Source organism: Furipterus horrens, unplaced genomic scaffold (assembly GCF_987537825.1).
Source record: "Furipterus horrens unplaced genomic scaffold, mFurHor1.1.pri manual_scaffold_5, whole genome shotgun sequence".
NCBI lineage: Eukaryota > Metazoa > Chordata > Mammalia > Chiroptera > Furipteridae > Furipterus > Furipterus horrens.
The window spans coordinates 97,164,063-97,178,105 of record NW_028327175.1 but is presented as its reverse complement, the minus strand read 5'-3'; the positions used below and the strand labels follow the sequence as shown (position 1 = coordinate 97,178,105).

At 43.5% G+C, this 14,043-nt stretch overlaps 1 pseudogene; it reads left to right on the top strand.

Moving 5' to 3' along the window:
- Positions 1-14,043, top strand: part of LOC150009123 (uncharacterized) — a 54,740-nt pseudogene that overhangs the window by 13,057 nt on the left and 27,640 nt on the right.

Here is a 14,043-nt window from a genome sequence, read left to right as displayed (position 1 = left end):
TAAAGTGTACAACACTATACATTTATATATTGTAATATGAGTGGCATTGTAATATTAGTACCTGCATTACATCACATTATTATCAATGTTTTTTTGTGGTGTGAATAATTAAGATCTAGTCCCTTAGGTAGTTTGATGTATTTGTTTCTTTATTAAATAAAAATGTAAGAACAAATTAAAATAATTGGGCAAAATTCTAAGAAATTGATCACTTAAAATAGATATAGGTAATCTTCTTTTAGTATTTAAAATAAAAATATTTATTGGCTATCTTTTTTTTAAAGTATATTTTATTGATTATGCTGATATAGTTGTCCCAATTTCTATCTCTTTGCTCTCCTCCACCAGTACCCTCTTTCCCTCCAGCAATCACACTCCCGTTAGTTCATGTCCATGGGTCATGCATATAAGTTCTTTGGCTTCTCCCCTTCTCATACTATTCTTAATATCCCCCTGTCTATTTTATACCCACCAACTATACTTCTTAATCCCTTCACCTTTTTCCCCTTTCTCCCCTTCCCCCTCCCAGCTGATAACCCTCCAAATGATCCCCATATCTGTGATTCTCTTTCTATTCTGGTTGTTGTTTGCTTAGTTTGCTTTTGCTTTTATTTTTTAGATTCTGTTGTTGATAGTTGTGAGTTTGTTGTCATAGATACAGGTAATCTTATAGATTACCCGATTACCCTAGAAGGGCAACATGTCCAAAATGTTGACTAAGTTAAATGAAACCATTCACTTAATAAAGTAGAATTAAAAACTAGAAACAAGTTTTTTCTTATTGTCACCACTTGCTGGTTTACAAAAGATAAAGTACAAATGAATGAAAATTCCTTATTTAATCTGAAAACGGTGCTGAAATTTGGTTCTATCACATTTTTCATTTTTGCTGATGTATTTTTTGTTTCATGTAGTTTTAATTTTGTTGATGCAATCAGACAAGAGCCCAGATTGTGAATAGTTTTATGAATTTTCAAAGTGAGCACATCTTGTGCCCAGAACCCGGATAAAGAAAGTGAACAGTGACATCTTAGAAACTGCCTCCACCCCTCGAAGTCACTACTTCTACCCTTGATAACTACTGCCCCAAATTCCTTTCCCGCAGATCCCATTTGCCTCTTTTTGAACCTCATATAAATGAAATAATGTACCCTTTGTATTCTTTTTTCTCACTCAGTATTATGTTACGGAATTCATCCATGTCGTTGTAAGTAGCAATACATAATTTGGCTTCATCATGTTTTGATGATAGGTTTAATTGTTTTAAAAACATAAGTAAAATATAGGTGCTAATTTCTAAATTACATTATTCTGGGTGGTACTGTGAAGTAAAATACAGAGCACAATTTTTAAAAGATTTTAGTTCTTTGCTTTTAGAGAGAGGGGAAAGGAGGGAGGAAAAGAGAAACATGATGTGAGACAGAGACATTCATCAGTTGCCTGTCACAAGAACCCGCAACTCAGGCATATGACCTTTGGTCTTCGGTCTGCAGGGAGGCCGCCCAACCGACTGAGCCACACCAGTCAGGGTTAAGGCACTGTTTTATCTGTTCTACCAATGACTTGGAAAAGTAGGAGAAAACAAGTTAACACTTGGCCCCAAATAAAAGCTTTACTTTGTTTTCAAATTAAGTGATCTCTGGTCTATTTACTGACATATTGAGGACAGACGTAGGAAATTAAAGATTTTTTAAAAAAATCTGACTAGGAAATTTCACCCTCTCAAAGTTTCAGAAAACAAAACGGCTTTCCGGTGGCTGTTCTCCTTCAGAGAAGGCCAGTAGGCAGCAGCCATGGTGCCCAGCCAAACGGCATGATCCCAAAGCCCCACTTCCACAAGGGCTGGCAGGGACATATTGCCATGTGTCTTAACCAGGAAGACCACAGGCGTGAGGGCCAGAAAGCCAAAGCTGCAGCATCACTGGACCCTGCCCTGCTAATGGACCCACCAGGCCCATGGTGACATGACTCACGGTGAGGCACCACCCCGAAGTGAGCCTGAGCTGGTAGGTGTTGCAGCTTGGAGGAGTTAAGGATGGCCCGCATCCACAAAAAGGTGGCCTAGATGTTTGGGATCTTGGTAGACCTGGGCAGGTGGAGCCAGCCCACCCACCAAGTCCCTACGGCACCAGCTGAAGGAGTACCACTTCAAGCTCATCCTCTCCCCCAGGAGGCCCTCGACCCCAAGAAGGGAGACTGTTCTGCTGAAGAACTCAATTTGACCATCCAGCTGACAGGACCAGTTGTGCCCATACGGAAGGAATGTCTACAAGAAGGAGAAAGCCAGGGTCATCACAGAAGAGGAGAAGAACATCAAGGCCTTTGCCAGTCTTCGCATGGCCGCACCAATGCCTGGTTCTTTGGCATCCAGGCAAAAAGAGCCAAGGAAGCTACAGAACAAGATGTTGAAAGAAAAAATCAAGTGCTGTTGGCAACTTGTATTAGTATTATTAAAAATAATAATACTAATAAAGAAAACAAAGGGGAAAGAACTTATTCACAACAAATATCTGGATATTTACTCCATTCCAGTTGTGTTCTAGGCACCAGCAGAGACATTAAATTTATAAACTGACAGGGAACCTTATTTTGGCTCCTTAAATGTATGGTGGCCACATAGTCCAAATTCTAGCAAAAATGCAAGCAGTGCTCACATAAACGTAGTTAATGAAACAAACCAGATTTTTATGTAAAATACAAAACACAGCTGTGACCGGAACCCTCCGAAGAACTATAAATCCATTGGCCAAACTCTTCCCTTCGATTCATAGCTGGCTGCCTGCTTTGCGATGGGGTGTACTAAGGTTCTGCAGAATAGGTCCCTCTGGGGTGAAGGGGGAACTTTTAAAATGAGAGCCAAAAGAGGAACACTTGAATCAGGCTTTGGAGGACGCATGAAGGATGCGTGGAACCTTCCTAGCAAGAGAGATGGGGGTAGGGGTATTGAAGGCAGTGAGAAGGCAGGTACCTGCTGCATATGCTGGTGCAGACAGCAGAGGGGAGGAAAGGCAGCTTGTATTCATTCATTGATTCATTCATTCATGTTTCTACCCAATATATATTTTCCACTATTTGTGAGCTTTTCTCCTATATAAGCTCCCCAAAGACAGCAACCAAGCTTCATTCATTGTCCTACTCCCTGACCCTAAGACAGTGCCTACCACACAGTGCACATTTAGTGTTTGTTGACTGAGTGAATGAAAGTAAAGAGCACAGACTTTGAAACCCTAGATTTATGTCTGCCACATCCTGCGTTTAAGGTCTTCAGCATCATCCCTGGCTGGTGTGGCTCAGTGCATTGATCACTGGCCTCTGAACCAAAAGGTTGCTGGTTTGGTTCTGTTATGGACCAAGTGCGAGAACCAAACGGTCAGAGACAACTAAATTAGAATTTAAAGAGCCTTAATTAGCTGGCCAGCGACTACCCACTCTCACTCCACACAGGGATTCAAGTGAGTAGCCCCGAGCCTTAGTACAAAGCTGCTTATATAGTATAAACCTATATCCTGGGTTGCTAGCTGGGGTAGTAGCACAACACAACCATTGCTAGCTGGGGTAGTTGCTACCTGCGATGGCTGATACATGTTTGGGGGCAACTGTCCCCATGGGGGTTTTGCAAAAACTTTCCACTCTAGTTCAAGCTCCAGCACATTCCCCACTGGTTTTATTTGGGAATTCAAATCCTTGAGTCCTGGGTGTTTAAAGGGCAATATTGCGACCTTAGGACCAAAACTTGTCCAGGCCCTTAAGGAATGAAGTCCCTGTACAATTCCCCTTCTTAGACTTAAGACCTTTTATGTTATAGAGGACAATGGGTGAAGGTCTCTTGCTTTTCTAGCTGCTTCAAGCTGAACATGGTCGTCGTCCTATCTTCCCTTGGGCCTAGGAATCTTGGATAAGAGTGGGGGTGGAGGGGAGGGTGGCTTTCCCGCATGGGGAAGGATTTTGCAGAGTCTAGGTTAGTTAACTGTCCCGGACAGCGGCATGCTTGGTTTCCAAGGGCTGGCACTGTTGGACAAGCTGTCATCCTTGTCGTATTCTGAGGGCAACAGATTTGGGAACAGGGTTAAAGGGCATAATTTAACTCATAACCACTATATGACAATAGGATTAATTTTTCAATGTCCCACATTAGGAAAAGAAATGGCTTCTTTGGAGGAAGGTGTGTAGGGCATGTCACACCTGTCCAAAACCCTTTTGCCTATTATACTTAGCTTGGGCTGAGGGGAATATTTTAGGATTTTCCCCCCTCTCAGATCTTTGGGCCCTTTTTGTCTAAGCCATTAGGATAGAAAAGAGAGAAACCAGTTTTAAAGTGAAGCCTATAGACAACTCTATATTTTGCCAACCCAATCACTTAGTTTAGCCAAACCGTTGAGTCTTAGGAAGCGGCAATGCAGATGGGCTTCTTAGGTGAGGCCTATATGTAAAATTACTCAGGTAATGAGATCATAGGCTTATGCCCTATGAAAACAGAAAGAACACACATGTTAATTTACACAATACAATTCACAAACCAGTCTTTAAATTTAAGAGACTGTCTTATTGGGAAGACATTTAGTTGCAAGGCACTTGACATTCTGTTTGCCTGTAAATTAAGCATTTTTGATAATGTTACAGACCTGGTTTAACTTTTAAATGAAAACAAACTTTATATGAAAATAAACTTATAGACAGCTGCACTGGTTTTATAGTCTGCTACTGAGCATTGTTATTTTCCTTGAGTCATGATTTTTCTCCTTAAGATTACCCTCCTTGTCAGTAAAGGGCCTGCAGTAAGTTCAGTTTTAATTTAGCTTGTTCATTTGCATAAACACAACAAGAGCAATGATTGATTACGTATGATTTTTAAGTCTACTTTGCTGGAACTTACTTAAGGAACCTTTATGTTGACCTTTAGTCTGCCTGTCAGGGCACAGAAGCTGAGTCATACATCTGCTGTTCAGCCTTGCCTGTAAACACCTGTTTTTTCCAAGTCCTTTGGATTTTCCATTGTCCTTAAGGTTTTTTAGCCATTTTTCAGGAAAACAACCTTTGTTCCTTTCCTGGAAAGATTGCCATGAACCGCACAACCAACCAAGGTGCCAGGCTTTTTTCTTTATGGGCTTTTCTTATCTTTAAAAGTCAAGTCCAGGTCCTCAGGGATTTCTGGTAAAAACTAGAGCCCAAGCATGTCTTCTTCAGGCATGTCATTCCAGTCAAAGTCTTGGTTAACAAAACCTCTATTAAACAACTGGTCTTCTTAGTTTTATGCAAAGAAACTTAATGTCATTACTTTTTCAAATTGCCAAATTCTGGAGGAATTAGGTAGGGAGAAAAATATACAGTGTGAAGGAAGATCTGTGTTCTTCTAACATCCACTAAAATTGTATTTCATGCCTTATACTTTTAATTATTAAAACTATACACTTTCTTTTCAGAACTTTTACAAACTTTCAACAAACCTTGTATATACCTTTTACAAACCTTCATTTTTATGCTTTACACTTTTTCTGGTTCCCTTTTTTATGTGAAGTTTTAAATTCCCCTGGGAAACCTTAATTTTCTTTTCAGAGCATAAACAGAGCAATAATTCAAAACACAGATAGCTAGGCCCTCTCTCTCCAGTATGTCCACTGGCCTCCTAGAGAGACATGCCCTTGGCAGAGACATGTTCACTTGCCCAGGCTGGAGCACATAGCAGCCCTGAATGACGCTTCCTGGGTTCTGGGTGGCGAAAGGAATTTTTGCCAATTGGTCTACATACAACCTTTCCTAGGTTTTATTGGTCAAAAACAGATACAGAGAATTCCACAGTAGAACAGACGAAGGTATGCTTTTATAAAATTAGGAGCAGCTAAGATTTCCTTTTCCCAGGTTTAAAAACTTTCACAACCTTTTCATACATTTTTACGACTTTTCATGGACCTTTTGCAACATTCACAAACTTTTAAATTCCCTTTACTTTTTTAGATTTAACCATAACATGCTTTCAATTCTTGTTGTTTTTTTTTTAAATGGTGAAGGACTATACTTAAACTTAGTATTTGGCAGCTAAAAGTTCCTAGATTTGCAGAGATATTCTGCAGGTTTTTGAAGTTCCTGCTTCTTTTTATTCCTGAGCTTTTTTTTTTTTTTGAGCTTTCCCAAGGTGTTTTTTAATTGTTCTATTTGGCCCTTTCATTTACCTTTTGCAATTTTTTACAAATATTTGGCCAGTTTCTGTTAACAACAGTGACTTTTAAGAGTCCCTGTCCTACAGCATTCTTTGGATTTAGACCAGAATACTTCCTTATTTGGTCCCTGAGCTTCTGTAAGAATGCTGATGGAGCTGTCTCTTGAATGCCTTGGAGACATTCTGTGCTTGGGGAATGGACTTCTTGATTCCTCTGATGATGAGGCTTCTAAGGTCTTTTATTTGAGCCCTATCTTTCGTCCTGTTATTCCATTCAGGGTCTAAACTGGGAAACTTTTGTTTGGCCAGGACAATTCCCTGACCAAGAGAATGCTTGCTTTTTCATATTCTTATAGTAGTCTACCTGATTATTTCTTTTTCTTTCCCATTGAAGAGGATGTTTAGAATGGACATTAGTTTTATTCATGTGTACCAACACTTTTCCTTAAGATATAGCATGTCCCCCCTGGTGAAGCAGCGAGGAGATTAAGGGCCCTTTAGTTACAGTTTTAGAGGTATTGTTGATTGGCAGCCAAGCTGCTACCACTGCTGCTTGCACCATAATTTGAAGAAAAGTGGCCTGAGTTTTAAAAGTGTCACTTTTTTTTCTCTCCATATTGGAGAGACAGACATCCTGCTGTTTCTGTAACCTGTAGTGAGGGGATTAGAGGGCCACTTGGCTAGCAAACTTAACGTTACCCCTCCTTGCAGCTTTAGCAGGGAATATTCAGATGCAAATTGAATTGCTAGAAGTTACCTGGGGTGGAAAGAAATGCTGCAAGCAATTTCTCTGAGGAAATTTTTAAGGGACCTGATCCCTCTGTACTGTCTGTCCCCGGTGCCTCTGCCCGGTTGGCCGTCGGCTGGCCAGGGCTACGAGGTGGCGGGAGACAGCACAGAGGGTCCTAGGCTTTTCTGTGCACTGTCCATATTGACAGCCTTGGTTTTCATGTTCCCCCACCCCGCTCCCCGTGCTTGCAGCTGCTTGGGAGATAGTGATATTTTGAGCCGGGAGCCAGAAGCCTCCCGTGATTACAGAATATGTTAAACCAAACCACGTTTGTTTGGCCTTGACCAGCCACCTGCAAGATAATATCCTTTTTTTTTTTAACCTTTTCCCTTAGAAGTGCGGAGCTGGAGCCATTTTCTCACAGCACCGCTCCCTCCCGCCTTGCTACTTCCCTTAATAAACTTTCCTTTTCTGCTCACTGTATTTTGGCTCCCCGAGTGACACCGGTTTTACGCTTATTTAAAGTACCCCCAGGGGGGATACCCGACCCCAAAAGCAGGCCACTCTGGCCTACAGAATGTTTCTAGGGTGTCAGAGCTCATGGAGGGTTTTTATCCCCAGAACTTGGGGAAATTCTGGAGCACACAGTCAAGAACTGTGGGTGCAGGCTAGGACTGGCATCCCCTTATGTTGGCTAAGGTGATTGCTACAAACATGCACTTAATTTGGATTACAACTAGGGGCGGGAACACAAGGCACAGGAGCAATGCCCCTCTCATGGCACAGACAAACACAGGCTGGGAGCTTCCAAAGGTGGCCAAACAAATGCCCGCTTTGCCTCTCCTTTTGCGAGGATAAAGCCCACTCAAGCTCCGTAGACCAAAGTTCGTGGACTCACACAAAAGGAGGAAATATTTTTTTAACCTTAGCATTTACTTACACATTCACTCAGAGGTTAAACAATCCCACCTAAACCCCACCCAGGCTTCTGAGATTAGATGAACAGCATTGGCTACAGGCAGCACAACCCAGAACCAAACCAGAAGAGCTTTACTAAGTCTCAATGGCAGTGGCCCAAGCCCACTGCCTAAATGGGTTGCTACTCACCTGCCGCTGAGGTTGTCCACTGTCCTTTGCTTACTCTAGACTGGGCCATCAGGGCTTCCAGCAGCTCCCGAGTGTCCACTGAAGGTGCAGGGAATTGCTCTAAACTGGAGCTTGTGGCCGCTGTCCTGCCACACGTCAGCTAGACACATGGGACCGCACGAAGCCCCAGGGGCTCACTGAAGGCGGCACTGCTTTACAGAGGCATTACAGTGAGTGAAGAAGATAGATTTTAACAAAGAAATCAAGCCAGTGGGGTTTTGGGAGAAGGAGGGGTTTTGGTTTACTCTCTGCAGGAGAGGGGAGACAGGGGGCTTTCAGAATAAAGCCTGCCTCCTAAATTCCTGGAAGTTTTTAAGAAAACATTGCAAAGGCATACATGTAGCACATGAAGCAGTTTGACCCATTTTATACAGAACAGACAAGACAACACTTAAGACAGACAAACCTGTGGTCACCGGCCACCGTCATGGTCCAGGACCGGGTCTCAGAAAAAATGCCACGTCCGGCCCTCCCTTGAGACCCCCCTGGCACGCCCCTGTTCCAACCCAAGGATTCCTTTCCCTCGGAACCTAGTCCTTACCAGTAAGAATCCGAACGGTTCTATGTAGTCAATCAGGATAGGGAGGGCGTTCTCCACCAGTATCCCACTCAGGGCTGAGGAACGTCTCTCAGAGATCTCCCCCTGAGATGGGTCTGGCGGTGGGCCCGTCTCACGACCCGTGCCCAGCCAAGGCTGGGTATCTCGCTGGGGCCTCCAAATGTTATGGACCAAGTGTGAGAACCAAACAGTTGGAAACAACCAAATTAGAATTTAAAGAGCCTTTATTAGCTGGCCAGCAACTACCCACACTCACTCCACGCAGGGATTCAAGTGAGTAGCCCCAAGCCTTAGTACAAAGCTGCTTATATAGTATAAACCTATATCCTGGGTTGCTAGCTGGGGTAGTTGCTACCTGCACTTGGCTGATACATGACTTGTTTGGGGGCAACTTTCCACAAAACTAACATTCTGTACTTGTTTGGGGGCAACTGTCACCATGAGGGGTTTGCAAAAATTTTTCACTCTAGTTCAAACTCCAGCACAATTCCTGATCAGGGCACAACAACAGGTCAATGGGTCTCTCTTTCTTCTGCCCTTCCTGTCTCTCTAAAAATAAATAAATAAAAATCTTTAAAAAAATTCTTCAGCATTATTGCCCAAACTGGCTGAGCCACATTTTTCTCATCTGCAAGTTGGGAGGGAAAACATCTATTTCTTAGGGAGTCTGTGAGAATTTATTTAGCAAGTTTCTTTGGACCTACCATATTGCTTAACAGGCACTCAAGGAACATTTTGTTGTTATGTTTTGGGGATATGTTAGGTGCTGTGGGGGATGCAGAGAGAAATATGGCACTGTACTTGGCCTCAAGGAGATAACAGGCTTGTAGGAGGACAGAGTAGTAAACAGGTTATAATACAGTAGGACCAGTGAAATGATAATGAGGGGCCAGGGAGGAACACTTGAGTCAGGATTTGAAGGATGCATGGAGCTTTCCTAGCAAAGGAAGCGGGGTAGGGGGTCTTGAGGTCGAAGAGAAGAGCATGTCAAAGATATGGAATTGTCAAAATACAGAGGTCACAAAGGGAACGGCAGAGTTTGTGCGGGCTGGGGCTCAGGGCTAGGAGCGGATCAGAGCTCAGGGTTGAAGAAGGACTTTGGTCTGATCACAATGGGCCTTCTGTGCCACCTACGTAGTTTGTGCTGGGCACGTCAGTCAGGATGCCTGTCATTCCAGCCTCCGTGTCCCAGCGAAATTGTGCCACCCACTCGGGAGCTGGAATAAGCTACTCTTAAAAACAATAACAAAACTTTTATTCAAGTTTTTATGTACACAGGATAAAATGATTTATTTTTATGTGTTTAGTTTAAATGAGCTTTGACAAATGTATTGACCCCCACCACAATCAAGATATAGAACATTTCCATCACTCTAGAAAGTTTCCTCGTGGCCCTTCATATTCGGTAAGCCCCCCGAAATATTCGAGGCCCTGGCAATTCCCTATCTACTTTCTGTCACTAGCTTGCCTGCTCTAGAATATCATATAAATGGATCATTTAGTCTGTAGCTTTTGTGTCAGGCTTATTCCCCCACCCCCACCCCAGCCTAATATTTTGGAAGCTAATTCTTGTTTCTGTGTGTATCCTTTTTCCCCCGCTGAGTGGTACTCCTTTGTGTGGGTGTGCCACAATTTGTTCAACCAGGTAAACATCAGATTGTGCCCAGTGGGGTCGTTTTATGTGTAAAGCTGCTATGAATGTTCTTAGAGAAGTCTTTATGTCACATGTTTTCACTCTTTTGGGTAAATAGCTGGCAGTGGAATTGTTAGGTCTTAGGGTACATGTACATTTAACTTTTTAAAAACCACCAAACTGAGAGAAAGGCAAGAAAAAATGGAGGGGCAAGAGCAGAAGAGAAGGAGAGAGAGGAGAGAGGAGAGAAGAGGAGAAGTGAGCATGTATCAGCCAACACCCAGCTTCCTTCAGGCCAGTGGGGGGAATTATGGTGGGAAAAAGCAGCCAGATTATCTAGGTGAGGGGAAGAGATGTGGGGCATCCCCACAGCACTCACCCGCACCCACATCTCCATTCCTGCACCGGCTGCATGGCCACCTAGTACGAGTTACCTCTCCCAGCATGTGAGCCCTGCGGGGTAGTACATGGAGCCCTCGTGAAGATGCCAGGACAGATGGGGCCAGGAGTCCTCTGAGGCCTGGGGACTGGCAGTCTGGGGCCTCCAGGGAACAAGGCCTAGGGAAGGCAGGAGGTGGGGACAGGGTGGGGGCTTGTGGAAAGGCATCATCCAGCTGGCCTTCAGGGGAGCTCACAGGGCCCTGGGCTCTGAATGGAGGAACCTCCTTGGTGAGCGCCCCTGCCAGGCCCCAAAAGAGGCCTGTTGGTACACACCCAGGGTGCTTAGGGCCTTGCACAGGTAGCCAGTTCCTTGCAAAGCAAACCTTTGAGGTGTAAAATGGAGAATGGAACTCTGAATAAATTGCACAGAAACAAAAGCAAAGGGGGAGGGGAAGAATAACAGTCCTGAGGCTTCAGTTAGGGCCCTCCTCCACCCACATTCCTCGTGCCCCGCTCTGGAAACATGAGGAAGGCCACGGGTTGGCCTGGCCATCCCAGGGAAAGGCCAGATTGGCATGGCTGTCACGTGTCCGCTGTCAGTGCTGCACATTCAGGCTGAGGCCTATGCTCGGCTCCACTCTGCCAGTAATGTCTTCCACCAGGGAGCAAAGTTTCCAGAACATTTTGTAAAATAACAACGCAGTGGTTTTCAGTGTGGAGACATTAATAAGCTGTTCCTAATGGGCTTCCTGTCACAGTCCTCAGGGCACCTGCTTGCTGCAAGTTCCTCCTGGATCCAGCCTGCCTTGACCCTGGGCCAAGTTGGCACCAGAGGTGCAGATAACATTGGGAGGCATAGGAACAAATCCTCAAAGGCAAACCTGCAGAACCAGATTGAGTCTTTTGTGAAATTCCCAGGCCAGAGCTCTGAGCCCCCAGGCCTCTCTGCACACCTGGCCCTGGTTTGATCTCTGAGGTGGTTGCTGTTCCCTTTTGCAACTGCTTTCATGTCCGGTTTCAGCTCCAGGTTGCGTCCTGAGAACCCTGTCTGCAGATCCATTCTTGTATAATTTGAAAGGCCTTGACCTTTCCCAGTTGCCACATGTACACTTTGTTTTCTGCTCACCTAGATGAAACACCTGAAGCAGCAGTTTCACAAAACAGGCTGTCTGTGCCCCACACAGATGGACTTTGTCCCAAGCTCAGTTCTGTAAAAAGTGTGTATGTGTGAGAGGGCACATGAGTGTGTTTTACATACTTAGTCATAACGTTCAAGTGTTCAGATCTTCTGCTTTCTGACTGTGAACTTGATGTGATACAAATTTGGTGAAAAACATTGGCTTGCACAAAAAGACAAACATCGTTATGATTCCCCTTATATGCCATACTTAGAGTATTCAAATTCATTGAGACAGAAAATAGAACAGTGGTTGCCAGGGGCTGAGGGGTTGGGGGAAATAGGGTGTGGTTGTTTAATGAATATAGAGTGTCAGTTTTGCAAGATGAAAGGAGTTCTGGAGACTGATTGGTTGTACAACAATATGAATGTACATAACACTACTGAACTATACACTTCAAATGGGTAAAATGGTACATTTTATGTTAAGTACATTGTGCCATCATTAAAAAACAATTTGCTTGGCCTATGGAAGATCGTGAATACTTAGTGGCTTTGTAAGACCTAACAGTGGATGGCATTGTGTATAAGGATAGTCATCAAATACAAACTCTTTGCAGGCACAGAATATGATCAGAAGTTAGGGTGAGCCATCAATGTGGTTAGAATGGATGATATAACAAAGGTGTTACAGGTAGGCAGTGCGGCACATCCCAGCGGATGTGTGGCCCCAATAGAGACGTTCCTAGACTCCAGCAGCCTGAGTTTTCGTTTTGGCCAGAAGCTACTACCATGGACTGCCCTTCCTCTTGGTTTCTAAGGCTGCAGGACAGAGAGTGTCTCTGTTTGGAAGAGGGAACGTTCAATGCACATTTATTTTCTACCAAGACATGTCAGGACCACTTTTTACAACAAGGCTTTGTTTCATTTGCTATTACTCCTGGAAAAAAACGATGTATGAAAATTGTTTTGGGTCCTGGCTGATGTGGCTCAGCTGGTTGGGTGTCATACTGCAAAGTGAAAGGTTGCTGGTTCAATTCCTGGTCAGGGCACATGACTGAGTTGCAGTCCTGGTCCCCGGTTGGGACACATGTAAGAGGCAACCGATCAATGTTTCCCTTTCATATCGATATTTCTCTCCCTCTGTTTCTCCCTTCCTTCTCCTCTCTCTAAATAAATAAATAAAATCTTTTTAAAAAATGTTTTGGTTTTAATACAGAATAGTTTCTTTTTTAAATGTAGGGCTTATTTAGAAAAATTATGAGTTTATTTCAAACATATGCAGATACCTTCCAGAGAAAGGTAATATTACACCAAATTATTCTTGATCACATGGCATGGAGGAAATTTCTGGAATATTCACATTTGAAGATTCCTAATAATGAATGCCTTTGGCTTAAAACTAACCAAAAACTGCTAATATTTTCATTAGAGAGGCTTATATTACTAAAAAGCTCTGAAGTTAACTATCATTTTGGGGAAGAGCTGGGGTAGACATATAAGAGGAAAAGAAGGAAGATGTTAAAATCATGTATTGGAGTAATCATCTAGTGCCTTTGGCTATTTGGACATTAATTCCAGAAGTGTTCTTATAATTATATTAGCGATCTCTCAAATTACAGGCCACAAATATCCACTTTCAATGTTGAATAATTCTACAAAGATGCTCGTTAAAATGCTGCTTGAATCCCAGAATGAGAGTATGCCCATTTAACTTGGTGAGGTCAGGCCAGCCTTACACCCCAGGGGATCTGTTAGGTGGAATTTGAAGCAGCTGTTTAACAGATTTATTTAAGCAAAAGCTTTGGCTTCTTGGCTGGCAGAGTTCTCAGCAAGGAAACCACGTGACCACTCAGAGTAAGGCCGAGTCCTTTCAAGGATGTTCAGAGGATTCCGATGTGACTACAGCAAGATCCGCCCCACCCCAGAGGGACTGTGTCACTTGTCCCCTGGTGGGGTGAGGGCTCCCTGGTAATTCTGTTGTGAAGCCAGCCTTGAGAACGAACCAAGAATTGGCTGACAAGAGGTTAACTTTGATTTTACTTCTATACAAGTCTTTCTTGTAGGGGAGACAGGCAAAGGAAAAAGAAAAAAGCTGCTGGGTAAACATATTTTGGTGACCTGATAAATATTTGCCATAATTCCAACCAAACTTAAGAGTTTTAAAAGTGTTTTCAAGGACATTCTCCCCTTTGCACTCTACAGTCCTGTGAAGAGGTATTGTCATTATGTTTATGGTTGGAAAAACTGGTTTAGAGAGATCAGGTGAGGGGCCCAGCTGGTAAGAGGTGGGGCCAGGGCTCAGGCTGGCCTCATCCATCTG